General features: G+C 53.0%; 1 long non-coding RNA gene across 2 annotated transcripts; it reads right to left on the reverse strand.

Annotated features, from left to right (window-relative positions):
- LOC106507969 lies at nt 923-9,611 on the reverse strand. Of its 2 annotated transcripts, XR_002337281.1 has the most exons (4): nt 9,529-9,611; nt 7,996-8,556; nt 4,488-4,558; nt 923-3,389 (listed from the first exon to the last, which is right to left on the reverse strand). It is a non-coding gene; the product is annotated as an uncharacterized LOC106507969 (long non-coding RNA). The 2 variants fall into 2 exon arrangements; XR_002337282.1 differs by lacking the exon at nt 7,996-8,556 and having other exon boundaries at nt 924-3,389; nt 9,529-9,603.

Below are 16,452 nucleotides of genomic sequence, written 5' to 3' on the forward strand. Positions count from 1 at the left end.
CCAAACCTGGCATGCTCCAAGGCCCCTCCCTCACAAATCTCAAACATAACCCTCTGAAACCACCCTGGCCTTGCAGGACTATTTACGCATGTAGATCCACAACCCCTGGCTAATGAAATCTCCCCCCAAGGAGGCAGGGGGATGGGCACCATCTGGGGTGAGGAAGCCTGGGTCTGTTTTGTGATCTAGCTTTGTTCCAGAACCCTGGGCACTCCTGTCCCCTGTGCCAACAGTAGCCCCCCCGACCTACACCTCTCCGGGCCTGACTATTCTGGAGTTCTCTCCCCTCTCTTGCCCTAAAAGTGTCTGACATAATTCAGGGTCTCTGTCCCAAGGTGGAGTGACTCGGTGTGGGCTGGTGGCACTGTGTGGCTGGAGCCTGCCTCCAGGTCACCCGCACCGAGCAGCTGACGGGGTCTTGAGAAGAGACAGCAGCAGCTGCAGTGAAATCCCTCCCTACCCTTGTCTTATGCCACCGAGAGCAGGCCGAGGAGCCCCAACAGCTGAGCTCTTGTCTGGGGCTCCCTGTCTTCAGAGTCGGCCACTCAAGCCTCTCCAGCTCCAAAGAGTTCAGGAAACCAGAGCTACACATAGGAACTAAACAGGGGGGTTAGGGAAGGGTCCCCTACACGCCTTGGCATTGCCATCTCCTTCACACACCTGGGTGGGCATCACACACGCTGCCCTTTCTGTCACTCTATGGCATTCCTCTTGCCACCCCCCATGGGATGGGGCGCCCTGCTGGGCCTGCCTGCTCTGTGGAACTGCAGATGCTTGGGCTCATGAATACAACCCACCTAGACACACACACACACACACACGCACACACACGCACACAGTGTCGAAGAAGCACTTACAGCCCCTTCCTCCTTGGCAGGAGGGCCAGGCTTCGGCAGGCTTTGTCCTCCTCTTTAACCTGAGGGAGCAGACAAAGAAGTCACTGGCACGTCTGAGGTCAGGCTGGGGAGACCCAGCATGAAAAGCACAGAGAAAAACATCCAGGCAGAGAAGAGAGCTCCTGAGTGCTCAGGGCTGGGGCTACGGACGTGGGCAACGGATCGCTATCCTGGAGTCAAAGTTGTCCAGTGACAACTTCAAGGATGAAGAGTCTCTGTATGGGGCTAAAGCCTGGCACCCTTTGCCCCCAGTGACAAGCCATGTCGCCCACTGGGCTGTCTAAAGAGGTTCAACGTCATGACCTTGGTTACAGAGTGGACAGAAACGTCCAGCGAATTCAACTCAGGCTAAACTACAAGAGCATTCCCCGATCAGGCTAGGAGTGGGCTGAACAAGAGCCCCTGTCGTAGGGACTGAGGAGGGAATGACCCAGTGTGGGGGGCCTGCTGGGCCAGCAGAGCTCAGTGTCGGCTGAATGCGTGGCCCCACAAGCTGGCTCAGGCTTGCGTCTAGGTCCAGATGGGTTCCCTCCGCACAGAGCCTGCCCGGCCAGGCTACTGAGCTCTGGCTGGAGGCAGGAAGTGGGGAAGAGGCAGGGATTCAGGAAGCCAGATATGTTCCCAACCTCAGACCCACAAAACTCTACCAACCACACAGCTGAGGGAGGCAAGCCCACAGTTCGGGGCGGGGAGTAGAGGAAGGAAAGATGCCTGGACTCTGCGGTCTGAGCCCAGCCCGGGAGCTGGCTGGCCCGGGTCAGAGGCGGGGAGCAAGGTCAGGGGCAAGTGGCAGATACCATAATGCCTCTGGAAAAAGGACAGACAATGCAGCTGCTCAGATGGGTTTTTCAGTTCAGAGCCTGGCTCAGAACAGACCCAGAGAGCCAGGCCTCAAGTCTGGGACAGCCTTCTCCCTGCACACCCTCCCCAGCATCTTTCCCTCCAAAAGCCGAGGCGGCACCAACGGATTTCATTTCTCCTCTTTCCCAGTCACCCTGGGCTACAGGAAAAGGACGGGTCTGCTGCCAGCCCTGCCCCATCCTCGGCATGACTCCTTCCCAGCCCAGTGTGGGTAGGAGCCTAGGATGGAGTCCTTGATTCCTAATGGAAAAGACCCTTAGAAACTCGTCCAGAATCATTTTAATTATCCACCTGGGGGGACGCTCCATTTGTAATCAGGGTCCGGGCTAAGTCTGAGCTCTAATTAGTGGTGCCTGGGGCACGGACCAGCATGACGGCTACTGCAGTTCTAAAGCTAATAGCCCAGAGAGCTATTTTCAATGGGCTCAAGCTTCAAAGTTAGTTCACACTGGCATGAACAGAGGGGAAATGGCCATTATTCATCAGAGTGGACTCCACTACTTTAGAAACTGGGATTGGAGCAGAGAAAAGGCAGGGAGGGGCTGGTAGAGAGGAAAGGAAAAGGAGTGGGAGAGGCCAGGTCTGAGCCTCCTGCCCCCACAAAAGCCCACCCCTCCCGTCGCTCATCACACCGTGCATCAGCCCCCGGCACACAGGTTAGAGGGAGGGCAAGTGTTCACGCAGCACCCAGACACACGCATTACTGCACGCGGTGCTGTTAGCTCAGGCGCAGGGATGGCCCAGACTCCAAGTCCACTCCGTGTCCTCCACCCGCTCCAAATCTGTCCTCCTTCCAGTGGCTTGAGCGTGGGACTCCAAGGGTCTTACCCCTGTGGCGAGGCATTGGGGGAAGCACTGGCTGCCCCCTGAATTGGCTGGGACACCAGGCCCAGCTCTGAGCTCAGCTCTGGATTTAGCCTGAGGCTGACTCCCCGAGCCCTCCCCCGCCCGAAGGGTTCTTTCTGCTGTAGGTCACTGCCCAGCTGGGGACTGTTCACAAGACAGAGGCACGTCCAGGTCTACAGCCTGAATCACCCTCCGGACCCAGGCAGCCAACTGGCCTGGCTCCCCACTCTTGGCTTCTCTCCTCCTACCCATCACAGCCCCCCCAGACTCAGGCTGGCGGGGGGGACCCAGTTCCAAGGCCTCAGAGCCAAAGCCATTCCCGGTGGCCCCTTCATAGCAGCTCACATTCCCAGGGGTGAGTCAGAGCAGCAGTGGGGCGGAAAGGGTGTGGAGGGGTTAACGTGGAGGGGCACTGGGGGACAAAAGGCAGCTCAGCTTACCAGAGGTGGAGCCCAGGGGAGGAGCGTGACTCAGCGCGGGAGCCCATCCAGGCAGAAGAGTCTGTTCAGGGACCCCGGCCACTCTCCCCAGCCCCCAAATGCACACATGCCCAACCCGCCGCTGCCTTCCAAAGCTCGTGTGCACACAAGCCCGTCTCCTGCCTGCACACACCATGCCAAGCACATAGGAAGGGCATAAAAATTCTGAAATACAACTTTCCTTTTGCTCCCAGAAGGCGAACTTCGATGAAAAGGCCATGATGCCGAAAGTAGCCAACACCCTGGATCAGAGAAGGAATGGGGGGCGGGTCTCTCAGGGACTCGGAGTCCTCCTAAAGGCCACGACCTGCCGGGACAAACACTGTAGGCAACGGGGGAGAGGTGGGATGGAGTGGAGGGGAGGGATGACAGAGCTCAAAAGGTCAGAGAAGGAGTAAGGAATAAAATACTGCGGGAAAGAGAAGGCAAGGTGGGTACAGAACAGAGACCTTCCCGTCCTTGGAAGCCGTGTGCCATGAGTAAGTCCCTTCACCTCTTGGGCCTTCCTCTGCAGCATCAGGGGATGGGCCACTCCAGATAAGGGCTAAAGTCCTTTCCAGGTCTGGCACCCGAGGGGTCTGTGTGGGGAGAAGCACTCAAACCCTTAATTCAGTGAACCAAAGCGGTGGGCCTGACACCTGGCAGGGGATTAAGGAAGCTGCTCTAGGACTCCAGTAACTGCCTCTTACCTGCAACTCACCACCACCTGCCAAGGGCAAGCGGCCCAGATAACTGCACAGTGGCCCTGCCTGGGTGGGGGTGCGGTTTGAGCCTAGGGCTGGTCCTCTTGGAATTCAATGAGCAGAATCTGCCTCAGCCCAGGGAGAGGCTTCCATCTCAAGAATCTGTTCAAGTCAGTGGACTTTAAGAACCGGTTTGTAATTATTATTATTTATCATGAATTCACAGCAGAAAAAAACAGAGAATGCTTTGTTTTCACTGAATTATTTTTAATTTGCTCTGTTGCCTTTTCTAGCCTATTATCCAGTTCACATGCTAGACTTCAAGTGTGTTTGCTTGTAAAATCCATTTGTTCTTTGATGTCCTGCCCCAGCTTCCCTGAGTGTCCAGGGGGGAGCCCCCGGGCCCCAGGCTATGAGGACACCAGGCCAGTCACGCCGGGGCCTGTGCACCCACATCAGCTGTTCCTCGTGAGCATCGCTCTGGACACAAACGTGGGTTTTTCCCTGGAGCTTCTGTGCAGAATTGCCTGGATCTTTTTCCTCGCTTCCTTAACTAAGATTTGCTTAGGATTCAAGAATAACCTATCTTTGTCCAGGACGGAACAGGTAAGGAAGGCAGCCCCAAAGAAGGAGATGATGCCTCCACTCCAATCACCTCAGAGCGGAGAACTATGGGCCTGAGAAGCAAGGGGCCTTGGGAGCCAAAGTTTCTCTTCCCTGACCTGTTTCTTCTTTGGAGAGTTCAGACATTTCCGAAAACAGCATTAATCTGGAACACGTGCAATGAGAGGCCCTGTAGAACATTTATGTGTAAGTACAACCACTATGGAAAACAGTATGCAGGTACCTCAGAAAACTATACACAGAACTACCATATGACTCAGCAATCCCACTCCTGGGCACATACCCAGACAAAACTTACACTGAAAAAGATACATGCACCCCTATGTTCATTGCAAGACTATTCACAATAGCCAAGGCATGGAAACAACCTAAATGTCCATCAACAGATGCATGGATTAAGAAGACATGGTATATATACACAATGGAATACGAATCAGCCATAAAAAAGAACAAAATAATTCCATTTGTAGCAACATGGATGGAACTAGAGACTCTCATACTAAATGAAGTCAGTCAGAAAGAGAAAGACAAATATCATATGATATCACTTATATGTGGGATCTAATATACAGCACAAACACACCTCTCTACAGAAAAGAAACAAACTCACGGACATGAACAACAGACTTGTGGTTGCCAAGGGGGAGGGGGAGGGAGTGGGAAAGACTGGGAGTGTGGCATGAATAGATAGAAACTATTGCCTTTGGAGTGGATAAGCAATGAGATCCTGCTGTATAGCACAGGGAACTATATATCTAGTCACTTGCGATGGAACATGATGGAAGGTAATGTAAGAAAAAGAATGCATTTCTGTGTGCGTGTGTGACTGAGTCACTTTGCTGTACAGCAGGAATTGACAGAACATTGTAAATCAATGATAATAGAAAAAAAAATAAAAATCCTACAAAAAATATATGTACATGTGTAGTCTTTTTTAGGGCCACACCCACGGCATATGGAAGTTCCCACACTAGGGGTTGAATTGGAGCCACAACAACAGCAGATCTGAACCATGTCTGTGACCTATACCACAGCTCACAGCAACGCCAGATCCTTTTAACTCACTGAGCATGGCCAGGGATCAAACTTCACGGATCCATGGTGTCCTCACGGATACCAGTCAGGTTCATTACCGCTGTGCCATGACAGGAACTCCTAACGTATATTTTTGAATATAAACCTTACAACAGCCTCATGACATGGGAATTCTTCTTCCCATTTTACCAATGAGGAAAAAGACTCAGAAAGAAGCTAGGTCACAAAGTTGGTAAGTGATGGACTAGGATTTGAACCCAAGGGGCTCTGACTGCCAGCCTTGCTGCTCCCCGGAAGCCCACCTTTTCTGCCGTGTTAGGCAGGGTCAGAGAGGTGAGTCACCCTTAGTAGCCCACCCTGGTTAAGATCTGTGTTGGTGTCGGTTCAGGAGGTCTGGCCCAACCAAAGCATGGATGGACAGTGTGGGGCTTACTCTTACTCAATGTACTCAAATCAAGTCTCTGGACTTGCAAATGGACCATGACCCCGCCACTCTCTGAGGCGCTGACCACCTCCTCCCTCTGGCACTTCTGGCCTCTTCTCTTTGGGGAAGGGACGAGAAACCAATCCTCATCAAATATTCACTGGGACCCACACACAGTGGTAGGCGCTTCACACTGTCTCATCATCTAATCCCCACTTTCTAAACAACCCACTTTCTAGCCAAGGAAAACGAGAGGCGAGTGCCTTGCTAAGCCCCCGCACCACACCCCCCAAGCTGGTAAGTGGCAGCCCTGGGATTCACAACCAGGATGGCTCTTGGGGAGCTGTTTGTGTGTCTATAACCCTCCCCAGCCTGTGATTCCTCCGGGCAGGCTCTGTGTTACTCATCGTTCTGTGGGACTTGCAACGTGTTTGCTGCCTGACAGTCCTGCAGTGGTGGTTCACTGCGTAAACCTCTTATTCCCCACTGGTCTCTTCTGCCAGCTGTAAACGGTCCATCCTGATTCCCAGGGATCCGTGGAAAACAAGGGAGGTATCATCTTTAAACTTAGCAACAATAAGCACAATTGCCATGGGGATGAGGGGAGGGCAGGACACTCCAAAATTGCTTAGTAGCTCTTTGTGGAGCCAACAGCAGCCACAAAATGCATCATCCTCTGGCTTGGCCGTCCCATCGTCAGGAATGTATAAGCAATGAGCTAACTAACTTAAAGAAAGGACTTGGGGAGTTCCTTTCGTGGTGCAGCAGAATCCTTATGGATCCGACAAGAATCCATGAGGATTCGGGTTGGATCCCTGGCCTCCTTCAGTGGGCCGGGGACCTGGTGTTGCTTTGCACTGTGGTGTAGGTCACAGACAAGGCTCAGATCCTGAGTTTTTGTGATATAGACAGGCAGCTGTAGCTCCAATTCGACTTCTAGCCTGGGAACTTCCATAGGCCACGGGTGGGACCCTAAAAAGCAAAAAGCAAAAAGCAAAAAAAAAAAAAAAAGACTTAAGAAGAAACCCCCACAAACCCATCAAAAATGTACTTTCTACAACAGCCCCCAGTTGGAAACAATTAACTCCCTGGAGTTAAAGAGGAGCTGGGTAAACTCTGCTACTTCAGTACCATCCACTGTTATGTTGCCATTTAAACTAACAAGTGTGTGGACCACGTAACCATATGGCAAACTCCTCCTAAAATAACATCAATCAAAAAAAACTAGAACCTAAATAGTAAGCAAACAGTGATCACAATAATGTTGTAAATTGTGCAAATGAGACACAATAGAGACACTTGGTATTTATTCTGTTATGTATTTGCTACTTACTATTTACTTCTATTATAAAGATGGCTAAACAGTCAATAAACAAGGAAAATCAGAGGAGATAATAGCGAAAAGCAGTTGCTCTCAAAGAGGAAAAATCTAAGAAATGTGCTCAGGGCCCATCTACACTCAGCCCGGGAGGCCTCCAACGCTCAGAGGCGGGACCAGGCTGGGTTTTACCCTCTGTATCACCAGCAGGGACCATCCACCCTTCTCGTGTCCCTCACAGGAGGGAACGGGGGCACAAATGCCCCCAGAAGAATCATTCCCCCAGGCCTGGAATGTTCGGCCTGGACACTTGCAACCAAGCCCATGTCCATACCAGAGCCCCACCTGCTGCGAGCTCCCAAGGGCGGAGGGTACCCTGAGAGGGAGCACCTAGAGGAAGAGAAAATCCCACGCCCTCCATCAATTCCACACACACACACACACACACACACACACACACACACCCCGGGGCTTCTCCTGTGGAAAAGAAAGAGGCACAGCATCCTCCCCTCTCCTTTCCCACTTGAACACAGGGGTAGCACCCAGGTGACCCTCTCCCTGCCAGGCCTAACCTGACATCTAAGGAAGGGGGGTGGAGGGATGACGGGGCAGGGAGGAAATAAAAGAAAGAACAGTTAGCCTGTACCCCACATGTGCTAAGCGCCAGGTACCATGCTGACCACTCGACATGTCCCATCTCATTTAATCCTCACAACATCCCTCTGATGTAGATACCAGTATGATTCCTACTTTACAGATGAGCAAAAGGAGGCTCAGAAATGACCTGCACAAGCTCCCAGAGCAGCAAGTGGCAAATGAGGACTCATACCCAGGTCTGTCCTCCAGCAAGAACTTCGGAGGCTTCCTGGAGGGGACAGGAAGCCCTGCCCACCTCCCTTGGTTCACCTGCACCACTGTCCTTCTCAACATCACCTGCCAGAGCAACAGTTTGGGTAGAAAGCAGGAGTTTCCAGAGGTGGCCCACCCCTCCGCCCCGACCCAACCCTCCACCCATCCACGGCCAGAATAAGCTCTATACAGAGATGCGAGGAATGGCGGCTCTGCAGGGACTTCCCTTAAAGGCCAGGCTGCCAGAGGAGAAAGGGGAGAAGGGCTTGGCAGAGACACCCTGGCCCCTTTGGTCCAGCCTCCAGGGAGAGCCCTCCCCCGCCCAGAGCGGAACAGAAAGCAGCCAAGCGGCAGGGCCACTGCCGGCCAGGCCAGCCTGGAGGAAGCAGGTGCACTGGGATGGCCTCCTGCTGCCACTGAAGTTGCAGAAGGTGTGGGCTTCCTCCTCCAACGGCCAGACCTGCCGGAGGGCCTCTTCCAACTGCCTGGCCATCAGCGCGCGTGGCCCCAAGTCTGTGACCTGGTGCTGGGGCCGGGAGGCCTAGGGTGGGATGGAGGTGGGTGTAAGCTCGACCAGGAAGCACCCACTCTCAGGGCGAGGAGCCTCTCCGCCCCACCCCCAGCCCACCCACACACATCGGCACTGGTGGCAGTTTAGTGGCGGGCGGGGCAGTCCTTGGGCACAGGGAGATACAAATGCTCCTGGGCACATCTCGAGCTTTGATACACCTCCGCGCCAGGCCAGCCCAAACACTGCCAACTGCTGACACAACTGAAAACCTTACCCTTGTGGCCGGGAAGGGTGGCGTGGGAGGAACGGAACGGACCCGGAGGAGGCTATGTCTCTCCTCACTTGCTTTTTTAAGGAACTTACTCCTCTGAAGTAACCTCTGCTAAAAAACAGGGCTACGACAGTCAGGGCATCCCTGAGATGCCATCTGTGCCCCTTCTGAGTGTCCCATCCACAGAAATGGAGGCGATCATGCTGAGTCCACTCTCGGGGACGGTGAAAGGAGGATCCCTGACAACTTCAACAGCCACCCCCTACACCCCTCAAGGAAGAGGGGGTGGGGGGCTCTCCTGGCTCACAAAGCAGGGCTTCCAAAGGCCTGGGAAACACCGGGGTTCCAGGCTTTGGAAGAAAATAGCATTTCAAGGAGGCAGGCCTCAGGCACTCACGGTGTATGGGAAGGCGTGTCCCCGCAGGTGGGGGGCTGATGCGGTCCCAGGACTCTGAGGTTTAGAAGCCGGTGCCCCCTCCCAAACTTCCAAAGTCATGAGTCAGGCCCCGGAGACCCTGCCCCTCGCCTCTGACGGATAGAGGCTTCAGGCCATGGATTATCGGCTCCCTACCAGAAGGCGCAGAGGGGAGCCCCAAGGCAGCCTCCCCCCACCCCCCACAGACTTCAGCCACGTCTAGGGAAATAACCAAAAGGCCCCTCCTTTCCTAAACGAGGAAACAGCACGAGGCGCCTGGGACATTTCCGGGGCAGGGGATCAGAAGGACACTCACCCGCATGGCCTGGCCCGGAGCAGCCCAGAGCGAGGAGTCTCCTCTTGATGCTGCTCCGTTAGCAGCTCAAAATAGCACTGGCAGCAGCCCCGCCCCTGTTCCCCTCCCTCTCCCCCGGCCCCTCCCGTCCAGAGCTGCCCAGCCCTGGCCAGAGCCAGTCGGAGAGAAGCAGAGGCCTGGAGGACTGCGGGTACCAGGTATGCTGGGAGGCAGAGGGGGATACAGCATGCGTGGGAGAGGAGGCAGCTCTGGAGTAAGGACACGGGTGGGGGGCAGGCAGTGCTGGAGGGTGAGGGGCAAAGGACAAGGGAGGGTGAGACTCCGACTGACACACAGCCGGGCTCCCAGCAGCTGAGCTGATATGGCCCCTAAAAATAGCAGAGGAATTTGAGACCTGCAGCCCCCCGGCCCCACAGGCCAGGATCAAGACAAGCACATGCGCATTCATGTACACACACACACACACACCCGGCACACATGACCATTCGATCACCGCACAGTGTTCTCAAGAACACACAAATCATAGGCTCAGCCCAGCCATCTAATTACTGCAGCAGAGGCCAAGACAACCACTAACGTCACATCCAATACAACACACAGGGCCCACTGCACACTGTGCCCCAGCAGCGGCCACACAGCCGTCCTGTGAAGCCCAGAGACCCACACGGTCAGTCTGAGGCCCACTGAGGCTGCCTCGCTGGAATAAATACACCAGGGACACGCAAGGAGTCTGCACTCTCTCTGTGTAATCTCTCCCCCACACGGCCAGGGACGGCGCAGGCACAGAGGAGGGTGGGGTGGGTGGGGCGTGCTGGGGGGGCCTTGGCCCTGCAGACGGAGGAAACCGTGGGTGTCTGGCCAATGAGCAAGGGCTTGCCAGGGCAAGGCCAGTGCTCTTCATGCAGACAGACCCTGGCCTGGCTCTTCAGTTAGCACCACAGGATGCCCAGACCAGGGCCGGGGACACCTGGGAGGCTGAAAGGGAAGCTGCGAGTAGGTGGAAAGGAGCCAAAAGACAGGTCTTTCGAAGCTGTCTCAGAAACTGTCAGCTCTGCAGAAAAAAGGAAGCGGTGGTTGCCTCACTCTTCCTCTCCAGGAAGAAAAGCGTGGCGGGGGGGAGGTGCTAGGAAGCCAGAGCAGAGCTGTCTCCTAACCACCGCCCAACCAGGGAGTCTGGAGACCTCAGTCCTGTCACCCTGGCCGGTCCTGTGAGCCCAGTAGGTCCTGCAAACAGTATTACTTTCTCAGTGGAGAGGCTGGTAAGCACTGCCCAAGAGGTGCAAAGCCCAGCTCTGCCTCCCACCTGCCCACTCTCTGTGCAAGACCCACCACATAGGGCCATTAGGATGCTGGGCTTGGCCCTCTGCTTGCTTGTGAGTGGTCTCTTCCTGGGGAGATTGTCTGGTCCTTCTGGGGCACGTGCTGTGTCACAGGTCTTTGCATCTCCAATGCTTTCTTTCCACAATGGTGCCAACCTCAGTGGGACTTTAAAAATACTGATGCCGGGACCCCGCCTCTTCCCCCCAGGGTCTGATTTAATTGGCCTGGGAAGGCGGCCTGGGCACTGGGATTTTTAAAAGCTCCCCAGGTGATTCTTACCAACAGCCCCAGCTGAGAGCTGCTCAACTCAAAGGGCAACAAAAGGCCTAGAGCAAAGGTGTCCATCTGTTAAATCAGTGAGGCAGTGAATGAAGGAATGAATGATTTAGCTGTGTGACCATGGGCAGGTGACTTAAATTTCCCCCAGCTGTAAAATGAGGATTATGCTGCACTGACTCTCAATATGAGGTTGACAAGATCTCAGTTAGTGAAAGGGCTTTGGTTCTCAAAATGTGATCCTCAGAGCAGCAGCATCACCTAGGAACTTGTGAGAAACATACATAAATTCCAGGGCCCCACCCCAGATGTACCTGAATCAGAAGTTCTGGCTGTGGGACCCAGCATCTGCGTCTTTACCAGCCCTCTAGGTGATTCTGAGAACCACTGCTTTAAAAGAATTGTTCACAGTGTACTGTAGTCAGGTTATTAGGTTATGAGACCTCAGGAGCTAGACTGCCTGGTTCAATCTTAGCTCTTCCTTGCAGAAAACTACATAACTTAACTAACTCTATGCCTTGACTTCTTCACTTGTAAAATGGGAAAAAATAACACTACCCCACAGGGTTATTGTCGGGGTTCAAAGAATTAGTACTCGCAAAGCTCTAAGAACAACATCCAGCCCATATATTTTCAATGAGTATTAACAATTACTATCTGTCTATGATGATGGGGGGCATTAGAAGCAAAATTTCCAAGTAACTAAAGCCTACCCTCTTTGTAAAGGACAGAATATTTTCTATTTTAAATAGTTTTCTAAATTCTATTATGCTGTACAATCATAAAAATAACAAACATTTTATAGGCTACGTTTCTTAAGCAAAAGACTCAAATATCTTACACTCTGAGCTTTTCCTTTTTTTTTTTTCCATTTCTTGGGCTGCTCCCAAGGCATATGGAGGTTCCCAGGCCAGGGGTCCAATCGGAGCTGTAGCTGCCAGCCTACTCCAGAGCCACAGCAACGCAGGATCCGAGCCGCATCTGCAACCTACACCACAGCTCACCGCAACACCGGATCGTTAACCCACTGAGCAAGGGTAGGGATCGAACCCGCAACCTCATGGTTCCCAGTCGGATTCGTTAACCACTGCACCACGACGGGAACTCCTGAGCTTTTTCTCTTGAACCCGGCTGTTCCCTCTCCATCCAGGACTGAAGGGCACATTGTGCCCACGGCAATGACTTCTGACTTCCAGCCTGGCTTCTGCCCCACCAATGCCCCAAACCACCTCAAAGGCACCAGCCCTGCCTTGGCACCACAGGCAACCTGAAGCCCTGCTCCACCCCCACGTTAGGAGGGCCGCACACCCTTTGTGTCCCTATATCTGCTTTTCAGTTCCTTTGTTCTCTAGCCCTGTGTCAGGCCATCAGCTGTCACTGTGCCTGTCACCATGCCTGTCTCCAGCAGTCTCACCTCCTTCTAATATGCCGTTTCTGCCAAAGGCTGGAAAACCAGATAACCAAGCCTGAGAGTCCAGAGTCCAGAGCAGAACACGTGGGATGTCAGGGAACACGCCAGCTCTCTTGTGAGTGAAGGGCCTGGGTTTTCCCACACAGACTTGGTGTCCTCTACTAGGCACTAGGCTGCCTGAAGGCCTTCTGGGCCCACCTGCCATTCAGCAGGGCCCTGGAAGATGACTTATGTGTGACTGAGTGTCACTTTATCTGCACAGTCTCGTTCTGACTTATAAGCAATCACATGCCCATCCACCCACTCTTCTACTGACTATTCCGTCTCTGAGATGCTTGCTGTTACTGACGGAGACCATCTCAGAGCAATTTCACTTCCTTTAGTGAAAAGCGCAACCTCTTCACTCCGGGGAGAAAGCTGGGGCCCTGGCAACACGCTCAGCTTCACACGTCACCACAGTTAGTCCCTCTGCTGCTCAAAGCTCTGTGCTGACTCAGGGCCTGGTCCATAAGCCTGCCCTATGGCTCTGGGGGGCCGTGCGGTTACCCCCACAGCCAGCCAGGCCACCCCCAGGGGCCTCAGCCTGCCTCCAAGGACAGTCACGACCGGCCCTCCTCAGCACCGCACCCAGCCCTCTCCCCAGCACACCCGGCTCTCCCCTCCCCATGGCTCCCTGCCCTCATCCCCACCAGAGCCTTAACTTATGAAAGCCTCTCCACCAGCCTCTCTGCCTTCTCCAGCCTCCCTGTTTCTCAAAGTCCGTCTCAAGTCCCACATCCTTCATGAAGCCTTTCCCGAAACCTAAGACCTATGTGCTAACAGAGTAACAAAATCTGAACCCCAGCTCAGTCTCTGTCTTGCAGTCTGACCTAAGGAAAAGTTATTTGACTTCTTAGACTTTCCATTTTTTTTGCCTTATAATAAGTATACCTACCTTATGGGGCTGTTGTGTGAGAATTTAAAAAAACAAAACCAACAAACAGTACATGTAAAGCACCTAGCATTAGGCCTGGAGAATTGCAGGCAGTGATTAAATTATTAAAAACCACAGCGTTCACTGTCTATATCACATAGGCATGGTGGTTCTTGAGTACACTCAACACGGTGTTCCATTAGACACGGTGGGGTCACACCCCACAGGGTTAGATTCCAAAGTCAACATGTAAGACAAAAATAGAATAAAGCCAAAATTACTCTTAAAAATCCCCTAAATTCCTCACAAAGTACAGTACACATGGTTTTATATACACGATTCTATATATCTGAAAGCCAAATGTATAGTCACTGAAGAGCAGAGAATGAAAATATACAAAATACAGTGTTTATAATTTCAGACTATAGTAATGCACTTTCTTACACGACCACATACAGGTATCTTCCACTTTTTGAAAGTTTGCTTTATGCCACTTGGCTTTTACAAAAGACCTACATTAGTATCTGTTTCCAAAAAGAAAAAAAAAATCTGAACAAGATTTTCACTTTTATGAAAACATGCTAAAAGCAGAAATTGTGTTGTTTGTTTTGCTGCAGGCATTACAGAGGCAGCACACACTGTGAGCAGCCCTGCCAAGCTCTTTCGCCAGGAACTACACTCAGCATCTCAGCCTAGTCACCATAACTTGAACTGAATCTGTAGCTGCACTTATCGTGATTTACTTCATGCATCCATTAGCAAAATGTGCCCTAAGGTAACTGCTGCTTCACGTTCCACCATTTTGGCTTCATAGGAAGCCTCTACTCTCAGATTAGAGGTGCCGGAAGTGGGGGCTGTAGTTGAATTTATTGACGCTTAATGCATATATGCCATGACTAAATTGATGTTTTCATGGTAATCTATCTGTATCATATATTTAAGCCTTCTCTCCCTGGAGAACAGGGACCATTTCCTACTTCTTTTAGATACATCCCACTCCCCAGCACCAGGCACCCAGTAGGTGCTCAATAAATATCAATAAGACTTAACTACTGATCCGAAAGGTACATGTGCAATTAGCCAGATAGAAGAGAGCGGGGAACAAAGGAATATCCAGATAGAGTAGCAACTTGAACTACTTTACTCTCCCACATCCGTAGCGCTGGGTGAGTGAAAGCTCCTTGGCTCTGTTTCTGGCAGTAGGCAGGCAAAGCAGCTAAGCAGAGCTAGGGGCAGGCTAGGCAGGAGGCTTGGAGTTACTAGGCAACTAGGGATGGCCTGTAATACCTCAAGGTGAACACTGTGGGGAAGCACAATGCCTGTTTTGGGGTTTTGTGTGTTTGTTTCATCCTCTTACCACTAGACTGTGAGCTTCTTGAGGCTGGTTTAGAGGTAGATGGTTGGTAAAACAATGAGAATGAGGTTCTAATTTTACATTTTAACTAAAGAATACTCCTCTGACTCCATTTGCTTTTCTAGTTCCCTTTTAAATCAAAACAAAACAAACAAACAAAAAGTCTGTAAGCACTAACTCCTTAAATGGAAACTGATTGTATAGTGCTTGTTTTATTATTAATTTGCAATCTATAAAATGTCACGAAGAGAACTCCTTATTCAGGGTAGCTGGGGGGAGTCCTGCTTAAAGCACTCAGCTCTCAGGCTGGGGAGGGCCTAAGCACTTATGCGTCCTGCGGTAGGGGATTCCCCCCAACACCAGACACATGCATTCTCTGGGATGGCCACTTAAAGGTTTCTCAGCACCAGTGCCTGCCCTCTGTTGGGAAGGATTATCTTTCTCCCCACCGCCTTTGTCTTCTCTCCTATGAAATAACAGCGTAGGAGTGTTAGTGGACAGTGACTGGTACCCTCCGAAAGACCAAAAATTTTTGACATTTTACTGAGTACCAATAACCAGTGGATCCCAAAATGGAAGGGGACAGACTCCCTTAAAGAAGCCTAGGGATGACCACAGGGGAAGGAGGACTGAGAGCAAAACCTGCCGAGACCAAAGGTTTATGCCCAAGGCTGGGTCCAGACAATCCTGTGCAGACGGCGAGTCGCTTTGGGCCCCGGCCCCCGCAACCCCCCCGCGGGGCAGCCCCCGCCCCCCCCCCGAGTCAGCCCCCGCCCCCGCCCCGAGTCAGCCCCCGCGCCGCCCCCCCACCCCGAGTCAGCCCCCGCCCGCCTTCTCCGGGGTGGGCCTACGCTTCCTGGTCCCGCCCACCACCAGCGCAGGGGCAGGGCTGGGGCGGGGCCAAACCGGCGCATGCGCCCGGAGCCCTGGGATACACCCGCCCTGTAGAGCCGCTGGAGCCCAGCAGAGGGCAGCCGCCCCCTTCTTAAGGACCCGCCGGTGCCCAAGTGGCGAAATATAACCTCTTTGGGGTCGCCATCCCGGCCCCGCCCCCGAGAGGCGTCCCCTGGGAGCTGGAGACAAGGGGGCTGAAGCGGCAAGATGGCCTCGCCCGTTACCCTGGAGGGATAAGTCAAGAAGAAGCAAGGATGACGTCGGCACAGACAGACTTGGCTTTCATCACTGCTCCATCCCCACGGCCCTAAACGCCCCTCTATATAGTAGTCACTCAACACATGCTTATAAATGGAATACAATGGATGAATGACTTCATGAATAAACAGAAGAATCCAGGGATGTTTTGAGCCTGTGTAGTGGGGAGAGATCTGGGACAAACAATCCAGGAGGGTCAGTGGGCTTCGGGTAGCCAGCCCCTATCATCACTGCCCCAGCGGTGGTCGCTGAGGCTTAGCACTCTCCCAGCCCCTGCCTCGCACACCTGAAGGTTTGCTCAGAGCCTGTTGACACCATACCACCTCATGGGCACAGAGCCTAGGCAGGGAAGTCCAGGCTTGTCCTCTAATAAGACCAGGAATCCATCCCTTGGGAGTCAGGTCCCGGCTGCCTGCAGGGACCACCTGACTGGTGGTGCGAGTGGGCCTGCTGCTCCATGAGGACTCTCAGCTGCTGGGGATTTCCTCAGGGCCCCTG

Source organism: Sus scrofa, chromosome 12 (genome assembly GCF_000003025.6).
Source record: "Sus scrofa isolate TJ Tabasco breed Duroc chromosome 12, Sscrofa11.1, whole genome shotgun sequence".
NCBI lineage: Eukaryota > Metazoa > Chordata > Mammalia > Artiodactyla > Suidae > Sus > Sus scrofa.